Genomic DNA, 23,347 nt, shown 5'->3' with positions numbered 1-23,347 from the left:
AGTTATATAATAGGTGTAAAGGATGAAGGAGGAATATCGAATCACCACCCAACCGAGTGAATGTTGTGTAAATAAGAAAGAATATATTTAAGAGTGAATGAGAGTATAAATAGTTTGGAATTTGGGAGTGATTGCGTTGGGTGCTAAAGTGAACTGTCTGTTGACACTACCCGGAGCCCAAAATCGCTGGCTGAACGACCGATGATATGACCCCGGACTGCTAACACACCCGGAGAGGGTGATTTCGAGACCCGACGGTAATTTACGGTTAATTACAAAATCTGGAATTGCCTGTGGACAACGTAAAGTGACAGGTTCAACTCTATGCATGCTTGCAGAGATTTGAGCTTATATAACTGAGACAATTTACATATTTAACGTTTCAGTAACAGAGGACAATCTTCAAACAACGCAATATTTATACACCAATAACAAGACTGTAGGGGGTTAAGTCAAATTTACCTATTTACATGAAGAAATCTTACTTTAATTATTTTCACTCATTTATGTTCTTAATATTGAATGTAAACTGCTCAATTTGAAATGTTATAAATTAAAGGTACCTTCAAACCTCTACAATCTTGTAAATTTTAGAATAATCCCGGTATAATGGGAAGAGAAAAAAGTATTTTAGTTATAATTTGTCGCCTCCTATCTTCACTGATATACCACTCAACAGGGATAAACAGACCAAAATGGACGGAAACAACTGTTTCAGGTTCAACATCCCGCAGTTCAAACAAAGAAATCTCTCAAAAATTTTCATTTAGATAGCAATCACAATTATTGGGTAAAATGTTAGTTTAAAAATTCACATAAAAGGTGTTTAATTTAAATAATCGATAAATGCTAATATAAAACCAGTAGAGTTTCTTAAAATAATTAATTTTTGAACTATATTTAAATAAAAAATAAGTTAAACAAACCTACAATCAAATAAACACAGGAATCGTGAGTTATATTAATATTTTAAAATTATAGCAGTAATTTTAATGACTCATAAATAATTTTCATAAAACAGAACACTTTAGATTTCTCAATACATGTTTTTTTTAATATAATAAACTACTTAGTATCCGAGTGGTCACGATAGCTCAAGTGGTAGAGCAGCAGCGTATCTAGCCGAAGGTCGTGGGTTCGAATCCCGCTCTTGATACTGACTTTTTTATCTCGACTACAAACCTTAATTAATTGAAAGATATTAATTGGTCAAGCGAATCCACAAAAACTAGTGAATTTGATAAGTATTTTCAAGGTTTCAGTCTAAGTGAAAAATCTACAGAATATAACACAAAAATACTAAAGTATGTTTTAAACACCTGGTAGGGTTGAAAAGTGGAACCAAGTAGGTTCCAAAAGGCATTGGCATTAAAAAATGAATAAAGAATTTGAAGCAGTAAAAATGTGAGTTCGCCAATTAATTGTGTCTTGTTATATTCACAGATATAAGTAGTAACATCATTTTTGTATATATACAAACCTGAACATTTAAGAAAGATTTGGTATAGGTTCATTACTTTAAATTCACTGCATAATTTTTTCGTACTTCATCTATACGGTTTACGTAAAATAATTTTAAGAATTAACATTCAATTAATTAAGGTTTTTAGTTGAGATAAAAAAAGTCAGTGTCACGAGCGGGATTCGAACCCACGACCTTCGGGTTAGATACGCCGCTACTCTACCACTTGAGCTATCGTGACTTCGATCCACTCTGACACTAATTTCCAATCTCAACCCCACCTTTTGAATTTTCCCTCCTTTTTGGCATTTTTCAAATGTCGTGCAATCTATTTGATTCTCGGCGAGAAATGAACTATAACAAGTTTTTATCTCAACTAAAAACCTTAATTAATTGAAATATATTAATTGGTCAAGCGGACCACGAAATTAGTGAATTTTGAATTTATTTAGAAAATACAATTCTTCTTTAATAAAACTGGAACATTTCACTATAATAACGATTATAAAGCTTTATGCCAATCTAAAAAATATCAGTTCTTTAAAAATATTACATATTTGTCGCCGAGAATCAAATAGATTACACGACATTTGAAAAATGCCAAAAAGGAGGGAAAATTCAAAAGGTGGGGTTGAGATGGGAAGTTAGTGTCTGAATGGATGGAAGTCACGATAGCTCAAGTGGTAGAGCAGCAGCGTTTCCAGCCAAAGGTTGTGGGTTCGAATCCCGCTCGTGACACTGACTTTTTTATCTCGACTAAAAACCTTAAATAATTGAAAGATATTAATTGGTCAAGCGGATCACGAAAACTAGTGACTTTAATAATAAACTACTGAATACAAAAATAAAAGAACGACAGTTTTCAACATTATTAAAGTTAGATCTGACGATATTAATCGACAAAATTGGCCGTTGTAACGATAAATCATGCACAATGCTCTTAAGTTTAACTTCAAGTTCCAAACAAACTCTATAAATAAATAAATAAGCGATCAATTAAATATTTAATTTAGTACTCGACCGTTGATAACCTGAAATTTTAGGCTATTTTTGGAAAAAAAAGTTCCTTATAAAACTAAATAAGGTGTATTGTTAATTTAAAATTCTGCTAATAATTAATTGAGGAAAGTAACAAACACGATATATTTGACCGTTTGTATTTTTAAAGGTCGACTTGTTGAAGTTGTTTAGGCTTAAAATAACCGCTTACGTAAAGTAAAATTAAAAATAAAACACTATCTATTCGTGTTCTTGACGATTTATTAGTAAAATTACCATAAAAATTAGTTTACAAATTATTAGGAATAAAGAGAATGATAAATTCCAACATCGTCTCATATCGTTAAAATTCCATTTATTTCAGCAGTTTTATTATTTTCCACTTGACATTTCAGTTATAACCATCAATGTTAAGAACAGGAAAACCTATTACCAAAGTTTAAAAAAAGTAAAAAACATCAACTACGATATAAATCTCATATTTTCAAGCATTTGTTTCCTCTTTTTAAAGTTTATGATAGGCAGTTTAAGAAAAAAGCCAAGTGATAAACCATTAAATTATGTCATGATCACTCAATCAGAAAAACAAAACAATCATTTATTACATGTATCCTTGTCTCTGCAAAAATTTATTATGTTTTTTACAGTTTTTAAAGTTAACGATTTCGTTTTAAACGTTTAAACAAATTTGCCTCTATGTAATGAAAAAACTGCCCACACAGTCCTATAACCATTTAGGATATAAAATAAACACATAAAAAAAAAAAAAACGTTACTGCTGAATCGTTCACGTTAAATGCCAAAGGTATCTGTTAAAATAATTAAAATACAGCCAATTACTAAATAAGGAAAGAGGAGATCAATGTTAAAAAACAGGAAAACCAATTATGAAACGTAGAAAAGATAATAACCTATCGATTCCGTTATGATTCTCATGTTTTAAAGGATTTGTTTGCCTCTTTTTTTTGAAGTATAAGACATAAATAAACTTAAGGAAAAATCCAAGCGATTAACCATTAAATTATAAAATAATAAATTTAAAAACAATGACTACATAAAATGCTTCTGTAAAAAGATCACTTTTTTAACTTTTTAAACTTGAAAGATGTTTTACCATTGAGGGATTAGTTTTGAAAGCCAAACCACAAATTTTCCATCCATTGAAAAAACAGCCCACACCATCCTCAAACCATTACAAATTTAAAATAACCACTCAGATAAAGAAAAAATTAACTTTGCAGCTGAATCTTGGGTTTTACTTTTTTTTTTAAATAAAGGTACATTTCAAATTAGCCATTTACTAAGTAATATAGCGCTAAACCGAAATATTTTAATTCTTTTTAAATAACCATAAAAACACCTTTGTAAAAAGATCATTTTTTAACTTTTTTAACTTTAACGATTATTTTACCATTGACAGATTAGTTTTGAACGCCAAACCACAAATTTTCCATTATGGATTGAAAGAACTGCCCACATCATACTAAAACCAGGACCAATTTAAAATAACCAATTAGTAAAGAAAAAATTAACTTTGCAGCTTCATCTTGGTATTTACGAATCAGCAGTAAAGTTTTTTTTTTTTTTTAAATAAAGGTTTCTTTCAAATTAGCCAATTGCTAAGTAGTATAGCGCTAAACCGAAATATTTTAACTTTTTTTTTAAATAACCACAAAAAACACCTCTGTAAAAAGATCATTTTTAAACTTTTTAAACTTTTACGATTATTTTACCATTGACGGATTAGTTCTGAACGCCAATCCACTAATTTTCCATTATTTATTGAAAAAACCGCCCACACCATCCTAAAACCATTACCAATTTAAAATAACCATTTAGATTAAGAAAAACTTAACTTTCCAGCTGAATCTTGGTATTTACGATTCAGCAGTAAAGTCAATTTTTTTAAAAATAAAGGTACCTTTCAAATTAGCCAATTGCTAAGTAATATAAAGCTATACCGAAATATTTCAACTTTTCTTTTTTTATTTACTAATAACCATCGATGTCAAAAATAAGGAATATCAATTATCAAATAAACAAACAGTAAAAACTTATCAAGCACATGTATCCATGTACTCAAAAAAACAAAACAAACTTTTGTAGTTTATACATTTTATTATTATTATTTAAGTCATTATGCAATAAACCCAATACTCCAGAACCTTGTCAAATTTCCATCACAAACAAAGAGAGTATAATTCAATGTTAGGTCTAGTTAGGGTCTAATTCGTAATTGTTAAGCACAAAATGAAACACCTATCAAATTAAAAATAAAAAAGCCAAAAGTCAACAACTACTAAATTAATAAAAACAGATACACATCACCATTCATGCACTTTAAAGGTCTAATTGTTTAAGTTCAAACTAATTTTTTAAGCTAGTTAAGGAAGATAATATCATATACGTTACGCTTGTTTTTAAAAGACAAATGTAAGTTTCGTAAAATTTAAATATTGTAAAGTTCATTTAAGATTGAACGCAAAATCTTCAAAATTTAAAAGCCTATAACATAAAACGACTCTTGATGTAGCTTATATAACATTATTATAATTGCAGTTAGGATTAAGTAAATTTTATATAAATTGTGGAGTTAAAATTCAAAACCTAGCGTTATATCAACAACATACTTAAGTGAAGAAGAAAATAAACATTTATTTATGTACTCAAGGATGTTATACAAAGAGAATTTTAATGATAAAATGTAAAATTTGTATAACAATACCTCTAGAACTTATTTTAGGCTAAAATAACAACACCAGTAAAGGAAAAGCAAACAAATTCTACATTTATGCAGATTTTCGACTGTTCAACTGTAAAAGCCAAGTCGGGATTTTTCTTTAAACATTACCGACCTACTGACTGTAGGCTTTTTCATTATAATACGCGCACGTAACAATGACCTTAAGGGTTTGTAAGATTGCTGAGTCAAATGAAGAGGTCAACAAGAGATGTCAACACGGTTATTTCCTGACTTGAAAAGAAAAGAAAATATTAATAACTGTTGAATTTATTGTTTTTTATGTAGATGAAATTGAAACGATGGGCTCATAATTTTGTAGGTTTATGTTTCGAAAATGTAGTATCGACTTTTCAAATTTCAAAATTTTTAAAAAAATTTACCTTACTTTTGAAGGTCGGTCTTTTAAATTTGTAGTTTCATGGTAAAACTGAATTGAAGTTTTTTATTAAAAGGAAAACACATAACACAAAATAACAAAGCCCATACTTAAAACAATGACCAAATGACAAAATTAAGAAAAAAAGGAAAGAAACGGAATATGTAACTGTTATGTGAAATAACATCTTCTAACACAACTTTAAAGTTTGTGTTCATTATTTTTAGATATGTAGCTATGTAAAAGTTTTGAAATAAAGGATGTGATTTTTTCTATTTCTTTTAATTTTTTTTTTTTGAAACGGGAAATGTCGACGCGATTATCTTTTGACTTGAAAAATGTAAAGAAAAAGTATATACAACTGTTATATGAAATAACAACATCCCATAACCTAACTTTAAAGTTCGTGTTTATTATTTTTTAGTTATAAATGTACGTTTATGTTTTGAAATAAAGGATGCTATTTTTTCTATTTTTTTAATTCTTTTTCAAACCAGAGATGTCAACGTCATTAACCTCTGACTTGAAAAAAAGGAAAGAAACGGGATATGAAATAACAACATCCTACAACATAAATTTAAAGTTCGTGTTTATTATTTTTAAGATATATAGGTAGGTAATAGTTATGAAATAATGGATGTTATTTTTTCTATTTCTTTTAATTCTTTTTATTTTTATTTTTTATCTTGAGAGGTGAAATATGGTGATATTGTTAAGTATACTTTATTTTTAATAAAGCTGGCAAAATGAATGTTTGCATTCTGCCCTGGTGGCGGAGTTAAGTATAATAGTTTTCAAATTTTATGTTATTTGTTTACCAGGTTTAATAAAAAATGGATATTGCTGAGTCAAATGAAGAGGTCAACAAGAGATGTCAACACGGTTATTTCCTGACTTGAAAAGAAAAGAAAATATTAATAACGGTTGAATTTATTGTTTTTTATGTAGTTGAAATTGAAAAATAAATGGTTTTCCGCGCCAGTTAAAAAGACGTTACGGATGAAATGTCGAGATATTGTTAAATACAGTTTAATTATGTTTTCTTGCGGTGATGTGACAGCTTCTCATCTGATATGCCGTAGTCAAGTGGAAGAGCTGTAAAATCGCATCATAATTCAAATTGCAGCGGAAAAAGGAAAACAACGACGATTGGCTCATACTTTTGAAGGTTTCTGTTTCGAAAATATGATTTTGATATCGTCCTAAAAATACCATAGTAAGATTATTCGAAGAGGAATCACTGTTATATGAAATAACTAAATAAAATCCTTTGACATAGCTTTAACCCTTTGTAGTTATTATTTTTATTTAAATAAACTTGAATTAAAAAAATTGATGTTATTTTTTTACTTCTGTTGACTCTTTTTAACCATTAGAGATGAAACAACAAGATATTATTAAATATAGTTTAATTTTAAGGTATATGTGTGGTGATTAGTGACCGTTAATCGATATTTATTTAGAAATCGTGAGATGCGGTCTGGTGTGATGAAGGTTTCAGAAAAACATTTTCTTTATCGTGCCAACGTTTCGATCTTTATTGAGATCATCTTCATGGCCTGGGATTTACAAACATTGTGTACGTATAACAATTACATTTTGGATGTGGAAAAGTGTAAATCCCAGGCCCTGAAGATGATCTCAATAAAGATCGAAACGTTGGCACGTTAAAGAAAATGTTTTTCTGAAACCTACATCACACCAGACCGCATCTCATGATTTCTAAATAAATTTAAGATATATTTTATAGAACCGGTGATATTAATTTTTTTTATTCTGACACGAGCCGTAGTTAATGGTAACAGTTGTAAAATCCCATAATTATTCAAATTTCAGAATTTAAAAAAACAATGACTCATACTTTTGAAGGTCGGTCTTTTAAATTTGTAGTATCGTCGTCAAACTGAATGTAGTTTTTTATTAAAAGGAAAACACATAATACAAAATAACAAAGCCCATACTTAAAACAATGACCGGTAAGAAGTCTTAAGATTGCTTATTCAAGAGTTGAACGAGAGATGTCATCGAGATTATCATGTAAATAGAACTTGTGATATGACCTTTTGAATTCCGACGTGATGCCGAAGATAACTATAATAGACCAAAGACCTTTTAAATATATAGTATCGATTTAAAACTAATTAAAAGTTTATTTGAAAAGAAACAACTGTTTTATAAAATAACATCCTTTAACATAACTTTAAACATTTGTGGTTAGTATAATTTTTTAAATACATAGGAAAATTTCAAAATAATGAAAGGTGTTAATTTTTTTGAATCTTTAGAGATGAAACGTCACTGTTAAATATAGTTTAATTTGAGGTTCGTAGTAATTATTACAGTTGTACAATCGCATGAAAATAATAATGTCCGTTTGTATATTGGCATAATTTCCTAGTTAAATACAATAGTTTTAAAATCGCACGATAATTCAAATTTCAGCAGTAAATGAAAAACAAAGCCATCGATTGACTCATACTTTTGAAGGTTGATCTTCTACATTTTTTGTTCAAGTCGACGTATTGTAAAAGATCAATATCGTTCCATAGCAGTAAAAAAATTACTCATGCTTTTTTTTAAGTTGTTCTTTCAAAAGTGCAGTATGGAAGAAAAAATAACTTGTCAATTTATTTTAAAAAGAAAACATATAGCAATAAACTCATCCTTAACAAATAACCCTAAGGAGTCTTAAGATTGCTGATTCAAATGAAGACAGAATGAGATGTCATCGCGATTATCTTCTGACTTGAACAAAAAAAGACAAAAAAAGGAAAGAAACGGACTATGTAACTGTTATATGAAATAATAACATAAATTTAAAATTCATGTTTATTACTTTTAAGATACGTAAAAGTTTTGAAATAATGGATGTTAATTTTTCTATTTCTTTTAATTGTTTTTTGAAACGAGAGATATCAACGCGAGTCTGACTTGAAAAAAAAGAACAAAAAAGGAAAGAAACGGAATAAGTAACTGTTATATGAAATAACAAAATCCTATAACATACCTTTAAAGTTTGTGTTTATTATTTTTAAGATATATAGGTATGTAAAAGTTTTGAAATAAAGGATATTTGTTCCATTTTTTTATATTCTTTTTTGAAACGAGAGATGTCAACGCGATTCTGACTTGAAAAAAAGAATTAAGAAAAAAAGGAAAGGAACGGAATACATAACTGTTAAATGAAATAACACATCCTATAACATAACTTTAAAGTTCGCGTTTATTATTTCTTAGATATAAAGGTACGTTGAAGTTTTACAATAAAGGACGCTGTTTTTTATTTTTTTTAAATACTTTTTCAAACGAGAGATGTCAACGCCACTATCTTCCGACTTGAAATAAAATTAGGAAAAAAAAGGAAGGAAACGGAATACGTAACTGTTACATGAAATAACAACATTCTATAACATAACTTTAAAGTTCGTGTTTATTATTTTGAAGATAAATAAGTATGTAAAAGTTGAAATAATGGATGTTATTTTTTGAATTTCTTTTAATATTTTTTTGAAACGAGATATCAACCGCGATTATCGTCTGACTTGAAAAAAAAAAAAAAAAGAAACGGAATATATAACTGTTATATGAAATAACAACGTCCTACAACATAAATTTAAAGTTCGTGTTTATTATTTTTAAGATATACAGGTACGTAAAAGTTATGAAATAATGGATGTTATATTTTCTATTTCTTTTAATTATTTTTATTTTTTGTCTTGAGAGTTGAAAAATCGTGATATTGTTAAGTATACGCTTTATATTTAATAATTTGTATTCTGTCATGATGCCGGAGTTAAATCTAATAGTTTTCAAATGTTATGTTATTTGTTTACCAGGCTTAATTACAGATGGATATTAATTGAAAAGAAATTAAAAATTTTCTTAAATTTTATGGGATTTTAAGATGATTGTCGGTTCATACCTTGAATAATGAGATCCTTTATAAAATGTTGCGTATGTCCAAAAGAGTGTCGGTAGGGATAACAAGAAGAACAAAAACTAGTCACATGTACACAGAGAAATGAGAGCGGCGGATAATAAACGGGCACAAACCGGCTGAGACGATAGGACCACCACTGAGGACCATTGACTACTGAGCACTGAGGGACGAGGGTGGAAGGCGGCGACCCCTTCCACGTCGGCCCGGCCCGGCGTTGCCGTGATCCCCCTCCCGTGGCCGGGTTGAAGCGTCTCCACCACCCCCGCGCCCGCCACCCGCCGCTCGCCGGCCACTCGTCCCGGCCTTGGGCCCCCTCTTTCAATACCGTTTCCCAGACCCTTTTTTCTCTCCCACAGGTCTTTTTTTCCCCATTCTTTACTCCACTACGCGACGACGGTGAAAAATCTAAGCCCGAAGTTCCTGGGAAGTTAATCACGTCAAAATCGACAAAACCTGGGGAACACAACAACCAGATGATATCTTGGGTGCCAGGACACAAAGGAATTTTGGGTGATGACGAAGAAGACACCCTGGCCAGCGGAGGACAAAAGTTAGGCCCCAAACCTTACTTGGGATAACAAAACAAATACAAAATCCTTCATCAAAGAATGGATCCAAATAAAACAAAAGGAGAAGTGGATAAACTGTATGGTAGTAAAGATATGCTAAAACAACCCTCATTAAGACTGGTAAACTCTCTGCTGCAATTGGAGATGGCTAAACACAGATGAGTGATAGGACTATTAACCGATCACTGGCATATGAGAAAACAAATCCTAGGAAACACAACAAATTACAATATCTTAGGTGCCAGGACCGATAGGATTTTTGGGTGATGAAAAAGAAGACACCCTGGCCAGCGGAGGATCTGGAAGACAAAAGTTAGGTCCCGAACTTTACTTGGGATAAAAAAACAAATACAAATTCCTTCATCAAAGAATGGATCCAAATAAAACAAAAGGAGAAGTGGATAAACTCTATGGTAGTAAAGATATGCTAAAACAACCCTCATAAAAACTGGCAAACTCTCTGCTGCAATTGGAGATGGGTAAACTCAGAGAAGTGATAAGACTATTAACCGGCCACTGGCATATCACAAAAAAATCCTGGTGAACACAACAAATTACGATGATATCTTGGCTGCCGGGACAGAAAGGAATTTTGGGTAATGAAAAAGCAGACACCCTGGCTAGAGGAGGATCTGACCGCACTTAGGCCTCGAACCTTACCTACTTGGGATATTTAATGAGATTTTAAAATATTGTCTGTTCATACCTTGAATAATGAGATCCTTTATAACATGTTGCATATGTCCAAAAAAGTGTCGGCAATACAACCCTCGATCATAGAATGGATCCAAATAAAACAAAAGGAGAAGTGGATAAACTCTATGGTAGTAAAGATATGCTAAAACAACCCTCACCACGACTGGCAAACTCACTGCAGTTGGAGATGGCTAGACTCAGAGGGATGATAGGACTATTAACCGGCCACTGGCATATGAGAAAACATGTACATAACAAGGACATATAACGATGACCCCATTTGTAGGTTATGTAATAAGAAGGGAAAAACAGCCACCCATATCATCTTCAAATGCGAAGCAACAACCCAATGGAGACAACCTAGTGAATGAAATTGTAGCAACAACAATGAGCTAGAACGACTGACAAGAAGGATTGTCTCGATTGCTCTGGACGAAAACGACTGAACACTGACGACTGAAACGAGGAAGGTATCATAAGCCAGAAAGCTCCAGTGCCTGGGATGGATCACCAGGATCACCATCACACTGGGTAAATTCAAATGGGCACGGGGAAGGTTTACTTGTAAATATACATTGTTTCATACAATTGTCAAAAACAATACAAACCTTATTTGATATTCACTAGTTTCGTGGTCCGCTTGACCAACTAATATCTTTCAATTAATTAAGGTTTTTAGTTGGGAAAAAAAGTCAGTGTCATGAGCGAGAAACCCACCTTTTGAATTTTCCCTCCATTTCGCCGTTTTTCAAATGTTTAATCTATTTGATTCTCGGCGACAAATGAAATGGCCACGAAGAGCTTTAGTGAAGATATACTTCATTTTAACTTCTTAAATTCACTAGTTTCGTGTTCCGCTTCACCAATTAATATCTTTCAATTAATTACGGTTTTTAGTTGAGATGAAAAAAATGGCGAAAAGGAGGGAAAATTCAAAAGGTGGGTTTGAGATGGGAGGTTAGATTCCGAGTGGATCGAAGTCACGATAGCTCAAGTGGTAGAGCAACGGCGTATTTAGGTCGTGGGTTCGAATCCCGCTCGTGACACTGACTTTTTTATCTCAACTAAAAACCTTAGTTAATTGAAACTTATTTGATATTGTTTTCACCTGCTCATAGTGAACGGGATCGCGTTAAATTTTGTAGGATTTTTTAAAGATAAATCTTGGAATGGTTGTATAATAAAAAATAAGGATATTTTTTTTAAATAAAATTAAAACAGAATAGAACCAAATGTCCTTATTATATTCCGATATTTTAAAAAACAATAAAAATAGTTAAAATTAAAAACTTAATTAATTTAAAAAATGCATAAATAAAAATCCAATAGTTTCAATTTTGGTGCACTCTTGAAATACTACAAGACATCTACAAAAACTTCTTTAAAGTAAAATAAAAAATTATAAAATAAATTAAAAAATGCATATTTTAAAATATAATATAAATACCCAAAAAATAGATTATATATTTAAAAAATCGTTTAACAAAACTGCATAAAGATAAATAAAATAGATAACTTTCTTCCATCTTGGCCATGCGGCTTGTCGGGAAGTAAACTTTACTTAATATGACTTAAAAATAATACAAAATTTTATATAAATAAACTAAAAGTACATATGCAAAATAGTCATGTAAATTTCAAAATGAACTATACAGGGTGACACTAACTGTGAATGAGAACTGTCTTGACTATAACTATACAGGGTCCGAGTGCATTTAGGTCACGATAGCTCAAGTGGTAGAGCGGCGGCGTATTTAGTCGGTCGTGGGTTCAAATCCCGTTCGTGACACTGGCTTTTTTATCTCAACTAAAAACCTTAATTAATTGAACTATACAGGGTGTAGGGTTACTCGCTCACAAACATGGCTAGTGAATTTCTCACCACCAGGGCACGAACCATGGTACGATTCTCAACCTTTCGCAGATATTTAACATTTCGTTTCTTACGGTTTTCTTCATAAATCTACTCGTTGCTCTTGAACTATTCATTTCTGGGAAAATCCAAAAAAAACCTTACTTAACACCAAAGTAACTACGTAATAATATACCTTGAAACATTTGGTATGTAAACTACAGATACAAAAAGTGACCAAGGGTAACCGCCTTGCATTTCTGCGCAGATTCCGAAACCGTCGTAAATTTTTTTCGACGTCAAGTATTGTCGACGTCGTTTTTTTTATTTGAAACGGGAAAAACAAATTTTTTAATTTTTTCTAAAACTAGATTTTTTCTGAGAAGAATGCGTACCACGACTTTGGAACACCTTCAAAAGTGACGGCTCTAGGGTTTTTTGAAAATATTTTTTAAAAAATAAGGAAAAATGATAACGAGGTCGGATTTGGGTGGGTACATTATTGTAGTATATGGTGAGAGGAAATTTGCTTCTAAATGTAAATGTGACATGATCTGCTGTACATTGATATTTCTCTGCAGATCTTCCGAAGCAACTGCAGGATCGTGGTTAATGTTGAAGTCAACTTGCATTTGCTCATCCGGTTAGGTCTTAAAACGGACAACGTCCTCAATAACGGAGTTGCTTCATAGTATGGAGAAAAGCGGTTAGCGAGCTGTAGTAGCTACCAGTGTACCGCTGCTAGCGTACTCCCGTAGCAATACTCAGACAGGTATCCAGTTAGGTCTGACCTGGTTCATCCGTTCCAGGATTAGGCGAGGGTTGTACAGCTGTCATCGGCCAAAGATGGTGATAGGTGCAATGGTAATATCTGCAATCTAAGGGCGATGACACACGGAGCGGTTTTGACCGAAGCGTTTATCGCGAGAAAAATCGAGGCGGTGAGTCGTTCATTGTTGTTGCATTAACCTGACAGACGTAGCGGTCGTAACCGCCTGTCGGTTTTCAAACCGAGTCGGTCGGTGGCGGAGACGACCCAACGCGTCGGTTTTGAAAACGCCAGGCGGTGAGTGGTACCCAAGTATTGCATCAGCCCTGACACACGTGGCGTTTATTTGAGCTGTTTTTCTTGTTTGTTCCCCACTTTCTTGAGGGCTTGTTCGTTTGTCAGTCTTCTAATTTACTTTTATGATGCAAAAAATAGACGTGGAGAAAAAAATTTGTAATGCGGCATTTTATTTTACTATGTAACTCGTCAAAACTGCCCATTTACAACCTGGTAATGTTAAAACATTCTTCAGGGTGTTTCCTCATCTCTGAAAACAAATTCTTAAAATGCCCTCTTTCGCTTCTCGTCTCGACAATTGGATGAACCCACATTCTCCTGTGTTTTTTCTCCATTCTCTTCTTCCAACGATAGTACAACAGACACCAGAAGTATCTCTTCATCCATGGGAACTCCATGGGGAATGGGCCAATGCCAGTTCAATAAGATTAATAAATAATAGAATTTTAGCTAATTCTCAACTTCCTGACGCCTAAGCTTTACATATTGATACTTAACCACCACTAAAAATGGGGGGGGGGAAAATCTAAGTATTTACAGATTGTACGGTGCTGTACAGTAACACAACCGTTTTTAAAACGAACTCACCTTCCTCCAGGGCCTCTTTTAACTTTACAACTACTTGAAAGTACATCACCTTATAATTAAATGATTTCTACAGCTTTACGGGTACAAAGTATGCGTATGACTGTCGGTGATACATGATAGTAACTAGTTTAATAAAGATTTTGTTTTGAATATTATCTGGAGGAGGAAGGGGACCTCGTTCAAATCCCAGCTCTGTGCCTTTTAAATTATAGTATGAAAAATGAAAAGTAGTTTAAACCTTGCTTGACTCTGAACAGGAATTACTTTACTTTTATTGATCAGAGAGGATTGATTTTTTTTTGTTGGGGGGAGCGAAACGGGAATCGAACCTACAACTGCAGGATCTAAGCCGAGAGTCTGACACGCCTACTCGGCTACCCGAGATCCCAGTTAAATATAAATCAACTTAAATATTTATTTTTAAAGACTATTTTTCAAAACTTCATAGAGAAAAGAAAACCGAACGAGACGTAGTGTGTAGATAACTGTGAGATTTCACTTTGTAGCCAGTTCCATGGAATGTTCATCAAAGAAAAAAAAAAGTACTACATGGGGGAATAGTCTGTAAGGCTGTAACTAATACACGAAGTTACATACAGTTACAGAACAATATATTTATTAAACAGGACTTGTTAAACAAACTGCAAAACCTTGCGACGTTCAATGCTTATATGCACTGCAATAGGATACATTTAATAACTGAGAGAAAACAAAACCGCTTCGGCCAAAACGCGCATCATACCGCTGCGTGTGTCACAACCTAGCAAAACCGAAGCGGTAAACGCTTCGGTCAAAACCGCTCCGTGTGTCAGCGCCCTAAAGGACGTAGATGACTGGTCCAAGCACACTGGCTCGCAGTACTCCCGCTCAACAAACAAACTGTATAAAAATCAACGTACTACATTTATCGTCGTCTGTCTCCTTTGGGTTGTTATTGATTTCAATAATAAATCTTTGGTACATCTATTTTAACAAATACTATTCCACTAAATACATAAAATTGTACGTCATCAGTGTCAACAAACGTATAGATTTCCAATTGTTTTTATGTTGTATCATCATGATTGTGGAAGTGTTGGATGAATTTAAAATTGGTTGGTTTTATGATATTAGTAAATTAATGAGCCAGAGAGACATCATTATCATTACCTTTACAGCCGTCGTAGTTTGCAAAAAAATGTACGTCAGTGGTAATATAACGCAGTTTGATTAATTATTATAAATGTGAATAGAAATTGTCTTGCCTTATTTTGATATGAAAGCCAACCGAGATCGAGAGCCGACCTTTAAGAATGTGAATAAATACTTTTCAAAACTTATTTTTCCCACGTTGTTTCATGATTTATTAATCGGTTGAATTTAACATAGCCAACATAACTCAACAGCTTTACGTACGTTTATAAAATTTATGCATTTTTGAATGTCAGTGTTTGTCGTTTAATATCTGGAACTCAACCTTGAAGGATATGTGCAATACAAAACTGATGAATCCGCTAGACTCACTTAGTACGTTTCCACGTTTTTTTTATTAGCAATTCACAACCAAATGGTTAGTTTTACTATATATTTATGATGTAACTTCAAGGTTGTGTAATAACCTAGAACGGCACATGAACAATGTTCACTGCAATATCAAGATTTTAAAGTTTCATGTTTATATATTTGAGTAAAAAGTTAATTGTTAAGTTAAGTGTTTTTCTTGAAAGCATGGTCACAAGCCTAAAAGATATCGACCATGCGGATGCTTTGGACAACGACGGACGTCGCGTACGTTTCATAGTCCCAGGTCCTGGGAGTGCTGCTCTCCACCAACCGCGATGGTCTACAGCAGTTTAGAGACACCGGATGTATCGATTGAAAAGAAGGTAGTGGCTATATGTGCGATGGCTATAGATGATCGTTTTATTGCTCTTACCGCACTTAGGAACCATCGTTTAACGGCTTCCTTGATAGGTCGTCAACTCCAAACGGTCCTTACTTAAGAGTGATCTCTAAAAAACAGTCATCAGAAGGCTACATGAGAACATCCTAGTCTCTAGACGTCCCGCATCATTCTCTACTACTGTACAGGCATCGAGTATACAGATGAACATGAAATAAGATCGAAAATCAGCATCTCGCTTGGACACTTGAGCAACGGAGAACTGTTCTCTTCACAGATGAGTGCCGGTTTGGTTTGGGGCAATCAGATGACCGTGTGTGGAGAAGACGTGAAGAACGCTTAGTGTCATGGGCCATAGGTGAATCACATACACAAAGTCAGTCAATTATGTTACGCGATGGAATCAATGTCCATGTCTGTACCGAACTGATTGCCATATTATCGTACTTGGCTGCACTAAGGTATATTGAGGAAGCTGTGGTCCGATTCGCTCCATTTATTGGAGAGAGCATCGTATTAATGACACGCTCAATCGCATGTAGCTTGAGTTGTCACACCGTCCGAACGTGAGGATGGCATAGTCCCGCATAAATAGTGCTGCTACTGAAGAAGTATCGAGTTGGAACTCAGAACATGAAAATGGTCATTGATGACGAAAAAGTTAGTTTTTTAATGTAATTATTCTAGTATTTGACGTAGTATGCATAACAATAGGTAGTAGGTTTGTTATTACGTAGTTTGTACGGTAATTGTCACAATCGCCATTTGAAGGTTTTTTTGGATAATCCGACGGACACAGACAAGCTTTTATACGTAAAAGGTATAAGTAAACTTAAGTTAGTTTATTTAAAAGTTATTAGCTTTATATCTGTAATAAATATTTTTAACGAGAGTTCGCGACAGCAGAGGTCATATAAACCGTCAGGGTGTTGGTGTTTTTGAGAAAAAAAAAATGATTCGAACCCGAGACCTTTACCTTACAGTGATGAGCGCCATGTCAACACCTAAACCGTTCGCGTCACCGACGCCCCTTGTAATAAACTTCGTACAGACATTTTGTAATTGAAGTGATATTAGCAACATACTTTTTATATTTATTTAGAAATCGTGAGATGCGGTCTGATGTGATGTAGGTTTCAGAAAAACATTTTCTTTATCGTGCCAACGTTTCGATCTTTTTGGGATCATCTTCAGGGCCTGGGATTTACAAACATTGTTTACATATAACAATTACATTTTGGATGTGGAAAAGTGAATTTATACAATGCAAAATATATTTTTTTATATATTCAATGAANCCTACATCACACCAGACCGCATCTCACGATTTCTAAATAAATATCGATTAACGGTCACTAATCACCACACATACTTTTTATATTAATTCAAGAACGTATTTATGACGATGGTTTATTGTAATATACTATTACTATACTAACACGAGTTTTTAGGGGGAGATTGGAAACTGTTTTTGAAAATAATAAATAACTTGTTTTTCAACACATAGTCCACTATGAATGGTTTTAATCTCAGTTTTCCCGTCAAATGAACAGAACGCCGGGGTTTTTCAGTTAGTGGGTCTCTTCTGCTTTTCCAGGCTTTCTGAACGAGCCTTGGATCACTATAAGGAGTCCTCCTGATTAACGGACTCTTTCGGGCTGTCCGTTACAACTTTCCTTTGTCATCTTTTTTCGTGGAAATGTTCTTTCTTTTAAGTATACAATGCGCCACTGTTGATTTATATTAAAACGGCCCAAGTCATCCCCGCGAGAAAGCCCGGCCGGAGCAGAATTTGACGGTCTCCAAAGCGACCACGTTGGATTGTCGATACTCCGTCGGTAAGGAACGATAAACGAGTACATCCAGGTCACGGAAACCCCTAATTCTATGTACAATGTCAAATAATTTTAATTTTAAAAGCCACCTACTAAAAGCCTATTACACAATTTTTAGTTAAATTTATGAAATTTATTTAAATTTAAAAAGTTGGTCTTTTTTTTGCCATTTTTCAAATGTCGTGTGATCTATTTGATTCTCGGCGACAGATGAAATGGCCACGGAGAGCTTTAATGAAGGTATACTTCATTTAAAGTTATTAAATTGATTAGCTTCGTGGTTCCCTTGACCAATTAATATCTTTAAATTAATTAAGGTGTTTAGTTGAGATAAAAAAGTCAGTGTCAAGAGTTGAAAAATGGCAAAAAGGAGGGAAAATTCAAAAGGTGGGGTTGAGATGGGAAGTGTCCGAGTGGATCGAGGTCACGTTAGCTCAAGTGGTAGAGTAGCGGCGTATCTAGCCGAAGATCGTGGATTCGAATCCCGCTCTTGACACTGACTTTTTTATCTCAACTAAAAACCTTAATTAATTGAAAGATATCAATTGGTCAAGCGGACCACGCAAACTAGTGGAGTTAGAGAGAATGTGAGAGAGAGAAATACAGAGAGTGTGTGAGAGAATGAGAGTGAGAGAGGAAGAGAAAGAAAAGAGTGAGAGAGAAAAAAGAAATAGAGATATAGAGAGACAGAGGAGGGAGAAAGAAGAGGAAGAGATTGGAAGGGAGGGGGAGAGAGAGTGAGAGGAAAAGAGAGAAAGAGAAAGAAAGAGGAGTGAGATCGCGGGTTCGAATCCCGCTCTTGACACTGACTTTTTTATCTCAACTAAAAAAATATTTTTAACATAAGCAATACTCCATTTTTAATTAAAAAGTAAAAGATCGGCTTGACAGATTCTACCTTCAACTGTATCTGAATAAATTAGAAAAAGATATAATTAGCTGTCCAAGGGGTAAGCTCGAAGGATTCTGTAGAAATACAGAAAATGGATAGATATCGATCATTAGGCCTCAAATGGAAAACATCAAATGTCATGAACAGCTTCATAAAATGAAGTTTCTGATTAAATGGACTTATCAAGTATCATCTTGCATCGTTGAATGTGGACTTTTTCTCCTTGGCTGTTCCAAGGACTCGTTCTCTGGTGACGCGACAAATATTGTTCGTCCCACCATTTTCGCCAGGGTTATTCATAATTTTTCATTTCTGTGAAGGAATGTGTGCGCGGTTTTTTCCCCAACCATGGTATTCCTACGGTTGAAGTACTATTTTTTACCTGGTCCCTTTATGATTACAAGTAAATTCTTTCCATTTCTAACAATTATTACTTGACAATTATTAACAGTTCTACAAATTTATAACTATCTTCGTGTCTTTTGTAACCAAACACTGGTGATTTAGAGGCCATTGGTGTGAGAACCTTTATTAGTTTTGCTCTTGTCGATTCTTGATTTGGCCAGTCAAATAATACGTGGTTTCATGTCTGCGGTGGTCTTCCTAGCCAGTTGAAAGCAGAATCCGGAAGGATGTTAAATTCATGGAGATAATTACAAACTCGTCCATGGCCACTGGATCAGCATATAGTAGTGTTCCATTGAGAGGTTGCTCTAATCGGTTGTGAGAAAAAATTTTGGATTTTGGATTCTTTTATCGTTTGCTTCCACCAATCGTTCCTTGGCAGACTTTTTATGCCATTGGTGCTGCGTCCGTTACTGCTTCAAGTTCTGTGTCTTATTGTCATCCTCTTCCTCTTATCGCTGAATCCTGATGTGCGCTTATACCTTTACTTTTCTATACTTATTTTCCATCCGACTTCGCCCATTGTTTTTGTATGTAATCTGATTTCTTTGACATTGAACTCCTTCCTTATAATTTTTAAGCATATCTAGGTTTATTAGACAATCCGTCTTTATTATCGAATTATTAATGATTTCTTCTCCATCCTGCAGCGCATGCCATTGAAGCAGTTTCATTTTCATCCTCTCTTTCAAAATGTGTGTGTGTGTGTGTGTGTGTGTGTGTGTGTGTGTGTGTGTGTGTGTGTATGTGGATGTATGCGCTGTAAAGGAATAGAAAGCGAATTCGGAATCGTGGTAGGAATCATGAAGTTATCGTTTGTATAAAGATTTACTTTTTTAGTGGTGACGTTATTGTTGGTCAAAATTCCAGAATGATGAGTTGTATTTCCATTTTTTGTCATTGGAAAAAGTCATAGGAACCGGAAGCAACAACACTTTTGTAGTGTTGGTGCTAAATGGAAACCGTCGGAGCCATTGATTGAGTTTGTGATTCCATCCAATTATGCGAATCTTGGAAAGGAATACATTTAATTTTTTTTTTTAAATTTGTTATAAAACATTTATTAGTACGTACGGTTTTGAAACACTGGTCCTCGCCCTTGGGCAGGTTTGATCCCCTCTTTTCACCACCAGATATTTACATTCCCTTCTTCACTGGCACGTGTTCCTACGAACTTATATGAGAACTCTGTACGTCAAAAAAAAATCTAATTTAAATTCCAGAAATTAAATCGCGGCGATTACAAAGTCGTCGAACGCTCGTGAAAAGATTCCAAAAAATTTAAAAACGAAACAATTTTAAATTCTTTCCAAAACCTCCGCGAATAAAGCACGAAATGTTCGGTGTAATATCGCCGCAGGATATTTGAATTAATTGAGGAATCGGCCTTGCTTTCCTTTTTTTCCCCAGAATTTTAATTTGTTGTTATCCAATTTTGGTCGTGATAAAACCGAATTTAGACGAAACTGGTTCAACTAAGATTACTTCCTCTGATAGTGATCATGGTTTAAATCGTGCCTTATTTTATTTATTTTTAACAGTTTTTTTCCAGGAGAGTGGTTTGCCGAGGAGTAAAATTCAGTCCGACCCTTCGGTGAAGTGGTATTTTCAATTCGGCTTTTTAAGAGCACTGTAGGCCCAAGGGTGGATCGAAGGGAATACTCGTCGAAAGTGCATTAAAATATGGTTTTCACTAAAACCAAAATATAAAATCGAACAGAAACATGGATGAGACCGCAGTAGAAAAACAATTGATCACAATAATAAAATCAACTGACAACCACCAAATGCAAACGTGAAAATCAACTGACGTTTTTCTTATATGTATATTATTAAAAATAGAAAGCTTGATATTATCCTTTTTTCAAAGCTCCACGATGATCGATGTCATCAGAAATTTTAAATTTTACATTTTTTAAAAGTATATTTCAAATATGATTTTTGTTAAAGTGATATGTTTTTTTCTTTTCTTTCCTTTAATTGTTATTATTATTGTTTGAACCAGTAATTCTATATGTAATATATAACTCAATTAATTATGGTTTTTAGTTGAGATAAAAAAGTCAGTGTCACGAGCGGGATTCGAACCCACGACCTTCGGCTAGATACGCCACTGCTCTACTCTACCACTTGAGCTATACTGGCGAAATTTACGCAAATTTAAATCAGAATTTAGACTCACCCCGCTTATTACCCTGACCATGTACCTATGATCGATTCCAGGGGTCGGAAAATTTCTTTAAAAAGGGCCATCGTAAACCGTAAAAAATCATAATCCAAATCAGGTTCGGCGGGCCAAGTTGTAAACTTGAATATATATTTTTTAATTCACTAGTTTTCGTGGTCCGCTTGATCAATTAATATCATACAATTAATTAAGGTTTCTAGTTGAGATAAAAAAGTCAGTGTCACGAGTGGGATTCGAACCCACGATCTTCGGCTAGATACGCCGCTGCTCTACTACTTGAGCTCGATGCACTCGGACACTAATTTCCCATCTCAACCCCACCTTTTTGAATTTTCCCTCCTTTTTTGCCATTTTTCAATAGTAATAATAATAATAATAATAAAAAATTCAATAATAAAAAAATCTTAATTAATTCTACTCTATTACTTTTAAATCTATTAAGGAACAAATTTAAAACACTAATATGACCTAGAATCACAGAAATAATACAAAAACTTAATTATTACAATTTTAAATGACTTTTTAAAGTAGAACATTTTTGTTCAATGAACATAAAAACAATAAATAACAAGCATCTATAACAAAAATATGCCAAATACATAAAATACATAACCACTAAATTGGTAATTTTTTAAAGTCGTAAGAGGATTCTAGTGATTATTTATTAATTATTTGTATATAATTTTAGGACGTTTAACTTTTAAAATTGTATTAAGATATTATACCATAGACCAATTTCATATTCATTTTTTACATTGTCATACTGATGAACAAACATTGGATTGCTTTGGATATATCTATATAATAGTATATGGATAATCATATGGATATAATATATTATAATAATAATATTAATAAAAGAATATTTGAAATTTGTTTCATATCAAAATCTACTTACTTAACATACATAATTTTGTCATTATTCTTGCTTAGTTTATTTGTATATTTAGTATAATGTACACTGAGAGGCTAAGGCCACCCTCGATTTTTATTTGTTTTTTACAGGATACTTTTAAAGAAAAATTTAAAATATAGCTAAATAAAAAATTAAACTGAGTAAAACAATTTTAATAAAAAATGTTGCTCTGGAAACAATAAAGAAAATATTCAATTTAGTGCTGAGTATTTCCTCCACCTGCGTTGATCACCGCTCGCATTCGACGTGGCATCGACTTTATGAGGTTTTGGCTGTAGTGCTGTGGAATATTTTCATACACCTCCAATAGCGCTATTCTTAATCCCTGCAAATTCTGTGACACCACTGGACGAATTTCACCCTCTTTGACAATAAGGTGTGTTGGATAGGATTTAAGTCGGGACTACAAGCTGGCCACTGTAAACGGGCTATTGAATTGAAGCCCGTTCCAAGTAGTCACAAAAGTTTTTTTTCACATGCTAAACTCTGCACCCGGAGGACACATGCCATTATAAATCAGCGTATTCTGGCACTCAGTTTTGAGAGATTGAGGGGCAAGGAGGTCTTGAGGCCGTTGTCGATTAAGGCTACGTGGCGGTTTTTTTGGGCTGGGAATCTGCAGAGGGCTCGAGCAAACTAGATGGATCGTGAGGTTGGTGTGAAACTTTTCTAATCGGGAACGGTTCATTGATTAAAAAAAGTTGAGATTGTTGGTAGTGAGGTTAGTGACGTAGTAAGGAGCTTTGAGGATTGGAAGGATTGGATGCGCCGGAGGTCAGATGGCTTGACAGAACATCGCAGTTCCAGTCCGTATATCCAAAGTGGTCGCAGTAAAGTCTCATATAAGTTTAGTTTAATCGGCCAAGGTGGATTTTTGTCCAAGTCTCCTATTAAGCTGTCTCTTAAGTCTTGTGAAGTGAATTCAAGTCAATCTGCGG

At 33.7% G+C, this 23,347-nt stretch overlaps 1 protein-coding gene across 1 annotated transcript in view; it reads right to left on the bottom strand.

Moving 5' to 3' along the window:
• LOC106662833 (nuclear hormone receptor FTZ-F1 beta) overlaps nt 1–9,704 on the bottom strand; it is a 143,040-nt gene extending 133,336 nt beyond the window's left edge. The window contains exon 1 of the mRNA XM_014387221.2: nt 9,503–9,704. The gene's annotated coding sequence lies outside the window, so the exon portion shown is untranslated. The remainder of the gene's footprint in view (nt 1–9,502) is intronic.
• Nucleotides 9,705–23,347: the final 13,643 nt, after the last annotated feature.

This window comes from Cimex lectularius, unplaced genomic scaffold (assembly GCF_000648675.2).
Source record: "Cimex lectularius strain Harlan isolate CLEC.00 unplaced genomic scaffold, Clec_2.1 scaffold256, whole genome shotgun sequence".
NCBI lineage: Eukaryota > Metazoa > Arthropoda > Insecta > Hemiptera > Cimicidae > Cimex > Cimex lectularius.
This window is presented reverse-complemented; position numbering and strand designations above follow the sequence as displayed.